The following is a 15,527-nucleotide window of genomic DNA, read 5'->3' as shown; positions in this document are numbered from 1 at the left end:
CAATAAATATATTGGAAAAAAAAAGAAAGGTATTTGGTGCTTCATTCTTTGTTACAACCAAAAAACCTCTACTATAGTGGAAAAATTGCCACAAATTTTGTGTCAAACTCATACAATGAAATCAAACTGAGAAATGCAGAATTAGGGAAATAAAAAATGTGGGAAATATTTATTTTACTTTTTAAAATCACTTAAAAATATTGGTTGGATTATCGGGTGACTTCCATATCCCACATATTAGTCTGCTGTTTTTCAGTGAAACTTGCAGATCATAATCGATTAGTACATATACCTTATAGAAACCAAAATACACTCTTGGGACAAAGGAAGCACAGAAGAGTTGCTTTAACCAGCAGCAGCACTCTTTTTAGCTACCTCTATCCATCTACCTAAAGTCAAAGATGAGACAAGCAATGCTGCAGAATGTACAATTTGAACTGTAGTCTTGAATGAAAGTGCGTATTTCCGCACATAACCTATTTGAATGTCAGTATCCTTTTAACTACAACACAGTCATTTTCATTTAAGATACTCTTGACTAATATTACTAAAACTATTGTCTTGGCCAATTTTTAAACTGTTTTATCTATCCAGATTTCTTGTGTGAGCCTTTTTTTCTCACTGGCAAATAAGATGTCCAGAAAATTCTGTAATACTCCATCTCAGTAAAGGCACTAAAATCCAGACATCTTAATTTACTTTTCAGCTGAAAACAGATTATTATGTCTCTTCCTGATTAAGGGTCTTCAGTGAAAGTAAATGTAAATGTAATTTTATGCTGTCAACCTGATGCAAAGCCTTAAAATAACTTAAAAATCAGGCCTTGTTGGCTTAAATCTCAATACTGCTAATTAGTACAATGGTACTGTATAGAAGATAAGGTAAATAAGGCCAGAGATTTCAATAACTGCTCAGACTACTTGCATGTCTAAAATAAATCACTAAGTGCCAGGCTCAAAGTACAGAGAGAACTGCTATCAGCTCCAACCACCAACTTGCGCTGTAATTGTAGAACACTTGCAATGAACAGAACTTAAAAGGATGAAGGGATTGATAATATCAAACCATTTTTAATAATGCATAATAATTCAATTCAAGTTAATAGGATGTTTAGGAGGTACGCAGACTTTTCCATATCCTGGAATTAGACGCATGCTCCCTCCCCTTAGGACCTACCAAACTATGAACTACCAGCAATTTTAATCAAACATTGACTTTAATCAATGAGACTTCTGCTATCAACTTAGCAGGAGCAAACGTATAACAGCAAATATAGTGCAGCTTATGGCAGAAAGGACTGACAGAGAAAGGCATCATCCTCAGCAGAAGGCTTAGCCTATTTTGTTCCAGATCCTTCTTGAAAATAGCCACAGAGCTGCAACTGTGGGGGTTTGGGCTGAAAGTGAGCAAATCCAGGCACTATTCTGAGAGCATTTGCTATGCTGGATTCCAACTTATGGTTCCACATGTAATCTTTCATTCTTGTAAAATGCATGTGTCAAAGTGTGCCAAGAACTAGAGACTTTAAAGCGTGTATTTGCCTGCCTCATCTTCTAATATATTATATCACAAGCCACTCCTGCAGGTATGTACAAGAAAACCCACTACTTTTATGTCAAGTATTAAGTAGTACACAACTAACTGAATAGCTTGCCATCTTGCATTTATTTTTCCAGGGAGCTTATTTTTGTGCATTCCCAATGAGTTAATACTGTCTTTTGGTGAGATACTGATACTGTTTTTATGGTATAACTGCTGTTTTCATGTATTCGCTAAAAAAATTGTATTGATTCTTCTAGGCAGGGATATTCACTGCCCATATAAGAATCTTCATATGTCTTTCTAATTAATAAGGACAGTTATTAATCTGTCCCAATTTTATATCTCTGATCCCATGGCAATTAAAATCTGCGGGAGCAAGTTATTCTCAAATGACTTTATGCAAAGTTTTCCATCTCCCTTTCTATCAATATGCAGTTCCCAATGGATCACAAGGGGATGAATGTTTCCAAAAAACATGCAAAAGCATGAACAAGTGCTTTAACTTTGAAAAATGCAGCATTATATTTGACCAAGCATCCTACAGAAGAGTCAGTTGTATATAATAATATGACAAAGGTCACTTATTTATTTTTGTAATATTCTCTTTATCAAGGCTTTAATAGAATACTACAATTATAAATATAGTATGATGTATTTAAATTATTTACAGTAACAAAAGTATGAAAACAGGATAAGACAATGAAGATAAAAATATTTTCAAGTTGTCCCAGCATCACAATGCAAACGTCACCTTTAAAATAAATAAACACGGGGAATTGGATTACATATAACAAAATTTTCAGCTTGAATATTCCTTTAATGTATTCATATTTCCCAGAAAAGATTATTTTCTGCTGTGATTAAAAGGTAAGACTCCCAGCTGAACCCTAACATTTCTATTGTGTGATTTTAAAGCCATTATCTTTTATAAAAGTTATTTCCCCAGACTCAAACAAATTATGGTCATTCATTTTTCCATTTCCCCTCAATATCACGTGGTGATTTTTATTCACAAAACCATGAGATGATCACACAACTGTAATCAATTCACTTTGATGCAAAACACGGATACACTCGGTGGTGCTTCTTATAGAAGTTTCTTACAGAAGTAACCAATAAATCACTCGATGATTATTAGGTACGTTAACCACGTGGGAGTGAAACCAGTAATGTGCTGTGGAATTATTTCAGCTTGCCTTGACCAAATTTTGTAGCCATGAAGGGAAAATTACCGACATAAAGTAATTTTAAAAAGACAAAGTCTGAAAATTAATTCTGATTGTGAGATGGGATGAGTATAGATCTTGTACTTGGAAAGTAAAAGAAAAACACTATCTAGTAGGTATCTCTGCTCTACAAAAGCCAATTTCATCTGAAAAAGTAGAGTGAAAACAGTAGTCTGCTTCATCAGTAACATTACATGCAAATCATTGAGTAAGCTAATATAAAAGTAACCATAAATTCAATCTTATAGTCTTGGGCTATAGCAAACAGCGACTTAGGTGTTCAAGTGAAAATTTAGTGACAAGTGAAAATTTCTCCCAGAAATGCCACTAACATTAAACTGCAAATCTAAATTGCTTGCTAGCAGTCCTGCAGATGTATCAGGATAATTATTTCTATGAAGGTCAGGTATCTAGCATATGGGTTGGTAATTATGGATACAAAAATGACATTTTAAAAGTTGGCGGGAATATTTGCTCAAATTGTTTAAGCCGGTAACAAGTAAACTGTACTGTACTATACCTACACATGATGTAAATGAACACAGAGTCAAGGTCAAAATATCTGCATCTGTAGATTGACAAATGCTGATGTAAAATGAAGGAGAGAAATAACACATTGGGAGAATGGAGAGTTACATCAACCAAAGTCTGAAAATGCTGTAATTTAATTAAGAAAATAAATGAGCCAGCTGTTTTCAAATACATCAGTCAACATTAATGTTAAGAGCAGTCAACAAAGCAGATGAGAAGAGTTTTTGATTAGCTAAAGGAATCAGTAGAAGGAGCAGCAATCCTCCAAAAGGAACGTTTACCTGTTTGCTAGGAGGAGAAGGCAAGTCTGAAGGTCGAAATGTGACTGATAAAAATGTCCAAAGACAGGAACAAAATTCAGGGCTACATTTAATTAATTTGAACTCCAGTAAAATACTGAAGTGACTGAAGGATTTCAAATGTAAAAGACCTCAGATTGCCCTTAAAACTGGCTTTTCATAACACCAAAATAATATTGCTCTTTAATCAGGTGACCATGTGACAAATACCAGGACCATTCATAACTTTGAATTAGCCAAACTGAACCAGCTTTCAGCTACGCTCATCTGAAATATCATAGCAATAATGGCATTAGAATGTTTCACACATTGAGATATCAAGAGCCAAAATACTTGCAATAAGCCTTTAGTGATTACTGGTCATATTACCTGTCTCCTAAGTACCATAATAATGCTCATTTAAGTTGGGATGAGTTCTAGAAAACCAGTTAACAATATACTCAACCACTTAGTATTTAACTGGAAGAAAGAACACGCAAGATTTCAGAAAACAGCTGTCACTTCAGAATGTCCATGTTCTTACAAAATGAAATCCTATCAAAGCTGTAAAATTAAAGCAATTACAATCCCTACTTTATTGAATAAAATACTCTCAATGTATCTATCTGAAACATGTCGGTTGGGTATTTATCAGACTGGCATTTCCCCATAATTACTACAGTAAAGATAAACATATGTCACAAAAATGCTACCGTGGTAAATAGAAAATAAATGGAAGTTGTGTATGACGCCGAGGGCTCAGTGAGTCACTTACAAAACAACAAATGACATTTGGAGGCAAACCATTCAATTGTTGAAAGTTAAAGCCAATCTATACAGTATGTCACTACCAGTGACAGCTTCTACTTTTTCAACTGTATAAAAAGCTTATTCCTTATCTAAGCTAAAATAAGAGCCTTGAAGCAAAATACTTGGAAATCATGGGAAACTGGATAACCTTAGCGGTTTTTTGGTTTGTTGGGTTTTTTTTTGGGTTTTTTTTTTTTTTTTTTAAGTATCATGAAATATTAGTATAATTAAATTTGCCTTGTAATTATATAGCAAGGTATAGGATCTAGATGTATTTTTCACTAGATTATTTCTCACTATTGTATTTATATCCTTTCACAGCCTCTGCCTTTGGGATCTCCCAGAAGAATCCTCAGGAAATGAAGAACTCCTATTCACAGGTTTGGGCAGAAATACCCAAGCATGTTACTGGGCCACTAAGAGTGTTAGAGAACTTCATCTAGTTGACCTCAAATCACCAGTATAATTTTTGGCCATATATGGGGCAACTCAATAACTGGAAAGATAAGTTAATCAATTCAACTTTACATGAAACTCTGACCAAAGGATTTTGAGTTTAGTGCTGCTTGAACCTTGTCATTCTGGAGAAGGTCAGAAACAGAAATACTAATCTGACAGCCTTACAAGGACTTTGTCTTTATTTTCCTGTAGGCTCCTCCGGACACATGGACCTCCGCAATCCACAGTGCCCCAAGAGTTACACTGATGGACAAGAGAAAGGGTTGGCGCTCTCAAACTTTCTCCTGATTCCAGAATAGTTAGTTATGCATTGCTAAAAGCTGCCTCTTTTCCAGAGTTTCAACCTGCTGTTAATAAGTGCATCCTTCTTTAAAATTATTAAAACTCCTACACCTACACCAGGATATTGGAGGATTCAAGGGAAGTGAAAGAGAGATGTTGATTTATTTCCAGTATCTGTTTCCACTCTAAGTACTCTGTGGATATGATGGCAGATCAAAAAAATGAATAACAAGAGACCCTACGAACAGGTGTAAGACAAAAGAAGGGGGGGGGGGGGGAACTTCATGGAAAAAGGTTGCAAAATGAAGAAAGAAATGATCAGTATTCAGAAGTGGGTTATACAGGGACTGGAAAACATTTGAGACAGATAAGTAGAAAGATCAAAGTTATCAAGCAGTCTGGGAAAACACAGCAAACAAAACAGATGAGGAAAAAAACATGTTTGTTTGTTGTGGGTTTTTTTCCTAAAAACTGCATTTGGTTCAATATATTACCTGCTGAACAGATACAAACTGGCTTGTCTATTGGGACATTTTTTGATAAACCTGCCTTCTGCAGATGCCAGCCAACCTCTCTCCACTTGACAAGCTTTAGCAAGTATCACATAGCGTATAACTCCCAGGGACATCCACACTTTAGCATCACACACACCTCAAAGACTACTGTGCATCTCGGAATCCTTGTGAAATAGCTCAGAACTGTTCTCATTTTGTTGGTGAGAAAAGGGAAGCAACAGGGAGGAAAACAAGTAAATCCGAGGCAAAGACATGGCCAGAAGCTTTACTCTCAATTCCCTACTACGAGAGCACCAGAATATGCTTTTTCCCTTTCCTTTGTGCAACCAACTCGAGATCGTCATATTTGCCCTTTAACTTGATATTAGTTATTTTGCTATATGCCATTTAAACCGCAAGGTCCAATAGGGCACAAATTCTTAAAGCATGAATTCTCATAAACAGGTCATCACTTAAACTTCTTCAAAATGCACACATAGCTAATGCCATTCATTCTGAAGACTACAGCACTGCGAGAGAAAAATCTCTGATTTCACAGGCAATGCATAAACTGACGAATGTTTCAAATTCTCTTCTGTATATCCATCTATCCCTCTCTATATATCTAAATATATCTCCGTCTCCTGAGCGGCATAAGGAGTATAAATCTGAAAGCCAATGTCAATCATTCTTTTGGCAAGCATAGAAGGTTATTTAAATACAAATAAAACATTTCAATTGATCCTGCTTCTTTTATGAAAGGAAACCCAAAGCATTCCCTTTGTTGCACTGTCTTAGAATTCACATTATATGTAATGCTAGTAAAACAAGCAGGCATCAAAAACAGCAGCATAAGATGAAATCATATAAAGGATTAAAGAGTAATACCTTGGAGCATTAATTTATCTTGATCAGAAAGTGCTTATTACTGTTTCTGACAGTCAATAATTTTTTTTTTTTCCCCTGCTGTATCTGATGTCTTCATACATATGTGTGTCTACATATTTATTAAAAATATATTTAGGTATAGGTATGTGCTTAATTGTTTTTATGACATGATCAAGAAAGCAAGCTTCAGTCAACATTTATCAGATGCTATCTGGACAAAGCACTAATCCACTGAGGAAAGGCACAATTCTCAAGACGGATAGCAGTAAGCGCATGTAAATCCTTAGCAAAAGATATTGAGGAAAGGCGTTGTAGCTCTGCAATTCAATCCGAAAAACACAAAATCTTTGTAAATCATCTCATTAATGGAAAATGCAACAACAGAAACAAATCAAAACCTAAAGAAACTTTAAAAAACTTTTTCGGGTTTTGGTCACTAGGTGGCACTAAAACAAAAAAAGTTGAACTGGCCTCACAAGTGTTCTCTTGACATGGGAAATTTTACACTTCTGCTGGAGGTCGTTGGTGCCTTCTGTGAATGGCGTAAATTTCTCATTACAGCTAAAATAATTAAGTACTCTTGTGTGCCAAATGAGTGAAGTAGCAGGAATATTAAAATCCAAACTTCCTCTTTAAAGAAAAATTTCCACATGTTGAACACAAGAGATCCCAGCTCCAGGAGGATGACAATCTATTTTTTCCATACAAATGACCCATATGACCAAAACAAGCAGCTCAATTTCCAACAGCTTTACAAACCATGTTTACAATACTCAAATAGAAAAACTGTAAAAGTTAACAGTTCTCAACCAACCTCCTACCTAAAAGTATTTCTACATCTCCAAAATCTGTAAAAGCGATAACATTCTTACTGAATATTGTTTAATACCAAACCTAAGTAAAAATTCAGATTGTCCCAAGCATCCTTACCTGCTACCTCCCAATTCTTCACTTACCCCAGTTAGTTTCCTAACATCTACTGATTCAACATAGTATGTTTAATCAGAATGTCCTGAAATTACACTTCTAAGTTAAAAGTCCCAAACGAAAAGCTAAAAAAGCCCTAAAAACCTACCTATTCAAAACTTCTATCATTAAATGAGAACCTGCCTGTATGTATATTGTATGTTTTTAAATATTCAGAAATACTTACCTTTTATAGAAAATCATATAAACTTGAACAAAGCAGTAATTCCTACACTTCAACTTGCTACAAGACAAAACTTATACATTTAAAATACCAAGATCATGATAGCAGAATAAATCAGAAACATCACTCTGGGAATACTGAAAATTGAGAAAAATATAGTCAGCTTGCTGAAGACCTAATCAGATACTACCGCTGCTGGCTTTCAATCTGCTGAGGTTTGTTGCTATGCTACTTCTACCTCATGGCTAAATCAGCTTGGTGACCCAGTTGTATCTATACATATTAAATGAGCAATAGTGAAATAGATCTGATTTCAGCAGGCTTTCGTCTTGTAGCTAAATCCAGCTTTGCTGCTTTCTTTTCCTTTTTTGCCTGCTGCTTTAGGCTTGGTAATAGGATTTTAGGGTTAATCCCAAGAATAACTGAATCCTGAATAAGGCCAGTTACAATCTATATTTCAGCAGTGAGAAGATATTATAAATATTTATCAGAACCCATTTAGAGAATAGTAAGAAAGCAATTTGCAAAGTTTTATTCCCATGTAGATCTCAGTACACAGAAAATTTGAGGCAGTTCAAGCAATAAAGGTTTGTAATTTGACATGCCAAAAAACAATACGTGGTGTTAAAGTTCGGCATTCATATCTTGCTATAGAATAACTGTTTTCTCCTATATTAGGACTTGCGTGGAGATAGTCTTCAGGTATACAATACAATCCTACATATACATTGTAGAGAAAATGTAAAAATCTTATTCTTGTACTCAGAAAGAGCATTCCTGCATGTCTTAAATTGCACCGCAAGTATAGGATGAAATAACGTTAGGATTATATGTCAATTTACACTACTGGCATTTCTTGAAATTTTAAATGCATCACATTTCTTTTCATTGTGAAATGTATATATGTATTATAGACAGCATATGTATGGTGCAAAAGTGCTTAATACTAAGCTTCTGAAAGGGCTCTTGATGGATTAGTGGTAGTAGCATTCAATAACAATAAAACTGTTAGATCACTAAATATCTGCTGAAAAAAATGTCGTAGCATAATATGAGATAAATATTTGGGAAAGGACCAAATACTGGGCCAAAAATCTGCTCTTAGTTAACTTCGTTAACCTTTCTAACCAATATGATTATCTGCACATAAAACAATGCAAAGCTCCCACTGAGTACAAAAAGATTAATGTTCAGACTATAAAGTAAGGTGCTGTGCTGCGAATCTCAGAGGTACAACAAAGAACGTCAGCTTAGGCTGAAAGATGAATTAGCTCAGCAGGATGAACACATTTATGGTCATTTCATGATGCTGTGGCTAAGTTAGCATGTACTGAAGATCATGAATTTCTGAATTCTGCTGAAAAATTCAGTACTGTAAACTTGAGCGTCTCCCAGAGAAAGCTGGCTGATCTGCACTACGGCACCACTGGAGTGCTGCACTCCTGTAGTCTGCACTGTATGGCACTGCTGCCCACGTACACTCCAGAGCTCTAACGAGATGACACTTTCTAGAAAATTATCTTGTAGACTTTTTTAAATTATCATTTGGCTGGGGAAATCTTTAGTCAAATTCAAGTTGGTTAGAACACAAAACACTCTTGGCCAAAAAGACGAATCGTAGAATATCTCAAGTTGGAAGGGACCCATAAGGATCATCAAGTCCAACTCCCCGCTCCTCACAGGACTACCTAAAATTAAACCATACAACTAAGAGTGTTGTCCAGACACTCCTTGAACTCTGACGGGCTTGTTGCCATCACCACTTCCCTGGGGAGCCTGTTCCGGTAACTGACCACCCCTCTTGGTAAAGGACCTTTTCCTAATGTCCAAACTAAACTTGCCAGCTTCACTCATGTCCTCATGTCCTATCACTGGTCACCAGAGATAAGTTTGAGTATTAAACTGTTATCTGTAAATTCACTGGGTATGTGAGGTTGCTACTCCGGGCATCAAAAGCAAGATGAATGTTTAGGCAGTGCACCAAATTACAAGATAGACACACTTTTCAGCATCTGGCCACATAACTGGGGGACAGCAGGAGGCTACAATGTCACCTCCGTATTCCCACAGATGACTTCAATGCGCCTGTCCCCCTTGCAGGGCAGAGCAACGTGCCTGGGGTTCGCGAGCAGTAAGGAGGCTGCGGCAGCACACTGCTGACGTGAGATGCTGCCGCTAAGGCAGGGAAGTGTCAGACAGCCGGGAAAAGTGTGAGTCTTGGAAAGCACGAGTCTTGGAAAGCGCAAGACTTGAGAAGTCTGTGAGTATTTTATTCACGTTTTGCCTAAGAGATCCTTTAGATTCACACCAAACTAACATCTTGCCGCATACATCTTAAAATTTTCACCAACCCAACAGATGACTTTTATAGAAAATATATCAAAAAAGGGGAACAATAGAACAAATAGTCCCCAGCCTGTCCCAAACCTTAGGGACAGCCTGCATTTTCTTCCTTTTTCATTCACATGGTGAGTCATCTTTCCCCAGCAGAATCATTAAAGCCAGCCCAGCCCAGCCTCCTCAGAACTGGTAAGGAATAAATTCATTGTTCGAGACACTGTTCATCCACCAAAAATTTTTAATTATACTGTCACAGCACCCCCTAATAATTGTCTCCTAGTTGGAAAGCTGACTCAGAAATGCACTTTTTTGTCCAGTATCTGACCTGCCACAAAAACTCGCAGGACTGTCTGATGAAACAGGGATCTCTTTAGTAAGATCTGTTCTTTACTAAAAATTAAGAAACCGGAAATAGTCAACAGACTTATTAACCAGTGGAACCATGAGGTAAAGCTATTATCTTATTTTATATACCACTAACCTACACATTTTAAATACTACTAATATAGTAGAGAGCTAGGATTTATTCTAGAAATCAGAGAAGCCCGTGCCATGTGCTGTTAGAAGGCTGACTTCCTGACATTTGACAACTATAAGAGGAGACAATAAAAATCTGTATTGATGCCCAAAGCAATCCCTCAAAGTGGGAATGGAGGTGACTTTTCTAGTCATCTGGAATTGCCAGCTATACTGTACCATAATAAATGTACAGTTTCCAGCAACATCCTCACTCCTGACATCCTAATGTAGAATTTCAGCTTCTAATTTCCATTCCCTCTGGCTCTTCATGCACTCAAGTACTCTGTTCCCTAGAATTAACACTTTGTGACAGATCTAAAATGAAACAGATCTTGTTTAAAGATTTCTCCTATTCCTTTTCCAACTATTTCCATTTCTTTTTTCTCTCTTACATACCTTTTGAACATTTTCCTTCTACAGCAAACTAAAGTTAATAACACAACAGTAAAAAATTATCTGATATGTTAAAGCAAACAGTAACACACGAGAAGAAAAAAAGAAAAAGGTCTAAAAAACCCCAACGTGCTTGTTATTTTTATTCCCACTGACTCCCTTTTGCAGTCTCAGCTGAGCAGAGGTAGGATGATTCAGCTCATCTCATTTCAGTGATTTTTCAGTCGGGATCCCAGTCCAAGACAGTGGGCCGGGCTCTCCCTACAGCCAGTGGAGACAGACAAGCAGCTCCTGGCTGTAATTTGTCCTCAAGATAGTCAGGATGACTTGTCCTCTGGAGGTGTTATTTATTCCCCACACCTAACTAGGGCCTAGGCAATAATTTATAATACAATAACTCCTGGACTCACGGAGGTTGTAGGGGAATCATCATAGGATGCAGGGGAAGAGTATTTCAGGATTGCACAGTACTTACTATGGAATATTGAAGGGAAGAACCAGAATGAGGAAAGGGATGGATTTAGGTGATTTGGGGACAGACAAGTGGGGGAAAATAGAGGGGTAAGGGGAAACATTGCTGGTCCCATGTAAATAGTTTGCTGGTCGGTATGTTTGTCTGGCCACGTACTGCATCTCATCAGCACGGTCTGTCCTGCCTTCTTAATAACCATTTCTACCTCTTTGCTTGGGTGAGGGACTCTCTATTCTGCATATGTGTCTGTGCATGGGGGTGTGAGTGCAGCAACCGGAGTCAGACCATGGGTTGCAGGGCTCGTGTGTTCATGGTGCAGCAGCTGGAGAGACTGGAGTGTCTTCAGCATCAGCCGTTGGAGTGGGACTGTGGGTCACAGGGACCCATGTGTCCCTGGTACCAGCACCTGGAACGAGCGCCAGGTGCTGGTTCTGGGGGTCTCCAGTAGTGAAACGTGTGTGTTGTGTCTCTACGGGTGAGGTTACAGTGGGGGGTTGGCTACTGGGACCAAGGAAGACCTCGACAACTCTGCATGTGTACATGAGATGATCTCTGCCAGCAACTGGAGTGGGGTTGTGGCCTTGGGGACTTGTACGTCTAGGTGGCAGCAACGGGGCAGACTGGGATCTAGGGACAGCTGCTAGGGAGATGGAGTGTCTGAGCCCAGCCGCTCAGTACCCACACGCACACATTCACAGACAGACAGGTAATTCTCACCAGCGGACTTCCATACAGGTCAGGCAGAGAGGGGAGAGGCATGAGGCTGTTGGTGCTGCCTCTGTTCACAAGTGCTCTGCATTTCTCTGTGTTACCTGTGTGCCTAGCCTGGTATGTATGCATACACATGAATATACGTTATGTGGTATATACATGTGCTCAGTGCGCATGCACCCACTGGGAATACATTTTCAGCCTCACTACTGGTTGGACCTGGGGCACGGAGCTGCGGCAGCCTCACCTCTCTTAGGGTGTTGAACCTGGCATGATATGCTTTCCCCTAACAGGTAAAATAATATATGTGGAAACAAACAAATCCCTAAACTCAGATGGCTCGGTTATTATTTTGTAACTGTAGAAGAAAAATACCTTCATCTTCTAAAGGTTTCTCAAGTTTATTTGTAGCTATATAAAGCCCAGTTTAAATAAGAAATCCAGAAAAAAATGTTGAAAGACATGCTTTCTTTCCAAATTCCCTAGCAATGTATCAGTATGGCTAGATGGCCTTTGAATACAAACATGAGTAGCTTCTGCATGGGATCTGGATGGCTGTACTTTTACAAAGGCTTACTAGCTTGAGCACAGCTCTGAGCTGAACGTGGCAGCTTGGCTTTTGGTGACAGTCCTGGTGCTAGCTGTAATTCTCAAAGAAAGTAGACTTGATCCTGCACTAACATCACCATGGGTTTTGCGTTATATTGGTTTTACATACTGGCGTATTGTTTTAACCCGGATATTAAAACAAAACAGTAAGCAAGTACCATAGGGACTATTATCACCAGGACAGCAAAGTAACACTTTATTTTCACCTCTTTATCATGGACTATTCTCTATATGTCTGTTTTATATAAGCATTTGCTGTTCTGTCTCATTGCACAGACGTTATTATAGGGCTGGTTAAACTGAAGATAGCAAGGAATTTTTAAGTACAGTAGGGATAAGAGAAAGCCTAACTACTGAACACATCTGTTGCTAGATAGATATGGCTAAACTGTTTAGGATAAACAGAAAAGAAATAAGTACTTGGTAAATATTCCCCGTTTACAAAGATAAAGGCTAAAGTAATCGTATCACACAAGGATGATGAAGTACTTTCCAGTCCATTAGTAACTAAAGAGGATGATGAACAGCTACTTCGGATAAACATTTAAGTCAGCAGAACAAAACAAAAATAAAAAACAACCAACCAAAACCTTTATGTATTCTTGATTCAAGGCTAAAAGGGGCAATGAGATACTCTAATCTGACCTCTTGCATACTGTCTCGCCACCCACACAACACTGGTCCTTAAAATTCCGTTGGTTATTCTGTAAGAGACTTTAACAATTATGGTTAGTGATAGATGTTTGCTTAAAGTGCATCTTCCAGTAAAACATTAAATATGGATATAAAGACAACAAGAATCTTTCCTTGCAATTTATTGAGGCATATTAACTATTTATGTGCCATTCAAATGTATTGGGCTTCAAGTAGTGATTCTTGCAGTGCTTTTATCTGACAGCTTTGAGAGTCTTTGGATGCAAGAGTTTTCCCCAGCGACAGCACTGCTCAGCAGTGATCTAATCAGTTATCAGTCTATTTATTTATGAACTCCAGAACAGCCAAAAAAAGGTCAAATTCTGTGAGTGGTAGAGTATGTCTGAAATCCAGCTTCTGAGATGACTCACTCAGGATTGTGAGAACATGTTTTCAAGAACCAAGCAAGCAACCATAAACTACTTTCAGTCCTCAGAGAAGACACCTACAATCTTTTTTTGTAAAAATCTGAGTCAACCTTTTTTTGTGTTAAACTAGTGATATGATCCACAGTTATGTAACAATATTCAACCAGAACAAAGGAGACATACAATCAAAATCTGAGTTCAAATACTCTTTGTTTGCCTCCCTGGAAAGAAAGTGAACTGTCAATCCATGCACTATTTAGATGGAGTGTTGTCTCTAGCAATGTCACTGAAGCTGTACCAGCATTTCTAGTTCATCATGTCACATAAAGATTGCGAGAAGATTGCAAGAAGTTTGACTCCTAGTGGTCCTTCACCTTTTCTTTTTCTTGATACAAACTGTGTAATTTGCTTTCCTGAGGATCAGGGTCCCACTGAAGTCAGCTAACCTCATTTCAAAAAAGCCAACGAATATAACATCCTCCCTACCCTAATCTTCCCCTCAACTCCAGCCCCACCTGAAATACTTTAACATAGCATCATCGACTTTCTCTTTAGAGGGCAAGTAAAAGGAAACTGTAATTCTGCAGGCAGACAAACATTTATTTCATGATGTTGTTTATACTACTGCATTTCTTGCTTCCATTCCTACTTTCATTACTCCATTAATAAATAAATAAATCTTTCTAACTTTTAGCAATTGTTGGGTTTCCATAGTTCCCAAATTTTCTCCACTGTTATTTGCAGAATACTGATTTTCATTACATTTGTTGAACATATCCTCCAGATATATTTCCCATGCATATATTTCCATAGATACATAGCCTCGGTCTACCTGCAATTATTAGCAATGCAGAAATTGAATACTAGACTTCGATCATAACTTCCTTGAGCTTTGTGTAACCCAGCACCTACGGTGCTTACTAAACATACCTGTATGAAAATACATAAAATTCACTTGACCTGCCATTAAGGAATGCTAATGATTTGCCATTAAGGAACACTCCTATGCAGATGTTTCTCTGCAGCTATCATTGTTCCCCTTTTTCTTGAAAATGAGCCATACAATTTAAGAAAAACTGCAAGGTCATGATACAATTAGATGGATTGTTGTTAAGAGAATCATGAAGCTCAACACTCAGCTCTAAACTTTCCTTTATATCGCTTTTCATTGACCATGAAAAAACCCCCCAACACCCAACTCCCCCCAAAAAGGAATAATATATATTTGTTTAATGCCTCACACAGCTATGATGCTGAGGGGACTGTATACTTAATTGGATTCATTACCTGAAATGCTCCAGAATTAAATCAGTAAGAGAGATGCTTATGCAGACCTACATTGGGAACTTGATTCTCTATCTTTTTTTAATTTGCCAAATAATGAAAAAGATGGTTGACATCTTTATATTTTCTCCTGAATATTGTCCATTATGGAGAATGAGAAAGTAAGGACCGAAGTACATTAGCAAGTTTGATGGCAAGCCCCTTCATACAGGAGTCCTTTTCATCTCTCCTCTAGATCCACCAACAGAACTACTTCAGTGCCAGTATTTCACACTGATATCATAATCATGTTTGATTTCTTCCTCAAATAGTGATGATATTTAGAAAAACTAACCACCACTGAACTTTTCTGGGTCAAAATTCAAAAACACAGGAAAATCTATGTCTTAGTCTATTTGAGTATGCAATTTAATTTAATGTTCAATAAAAACACATTAAATGGAAGTAATAAAGGAAGCCAACTTTAAGTTGTTTTTAA

At 37.5% G+C, this 15,527-nt stretch overlaps 1 protein-coding gene across 8 annotated transcripts in view; it reads right to left on the bottom strand.

Annotated features, from left to right (window-relative positions):
• The window catches only part of CACNA2D1 (calcium voltage-gated channel auxiliary subunit alpha2delta 1), a 419,572-nt gene that overhangs the window by 86,217 nt on the left and 317,828 nt on the right, over positions 1 to 15,527 (bottom strand). The gene's annotated exons all lie outside the window — the stretch shown is intronic.

This window comes from Balearica regulorum, chromosome 1, assembly GCF_011004875.1.
Source record: "Balearica regulorum gibbericeps isolate bBalReg1 chromosome 1, bBalReg1.pri, whole genome shotgun sequence".
Classification (NCBI taxonomy): domain Eukaryota; kingdom Metazoa; phylum Chordata; class Aves; order Gruiformes; family Gruidae; genus Balearica; species Balearica regulorum.
The sequence above is the reverse complement of the archived record's forward strand: the minus strand, read 5'-3'. Positions and strand labels throughout refer to the sequence as shown.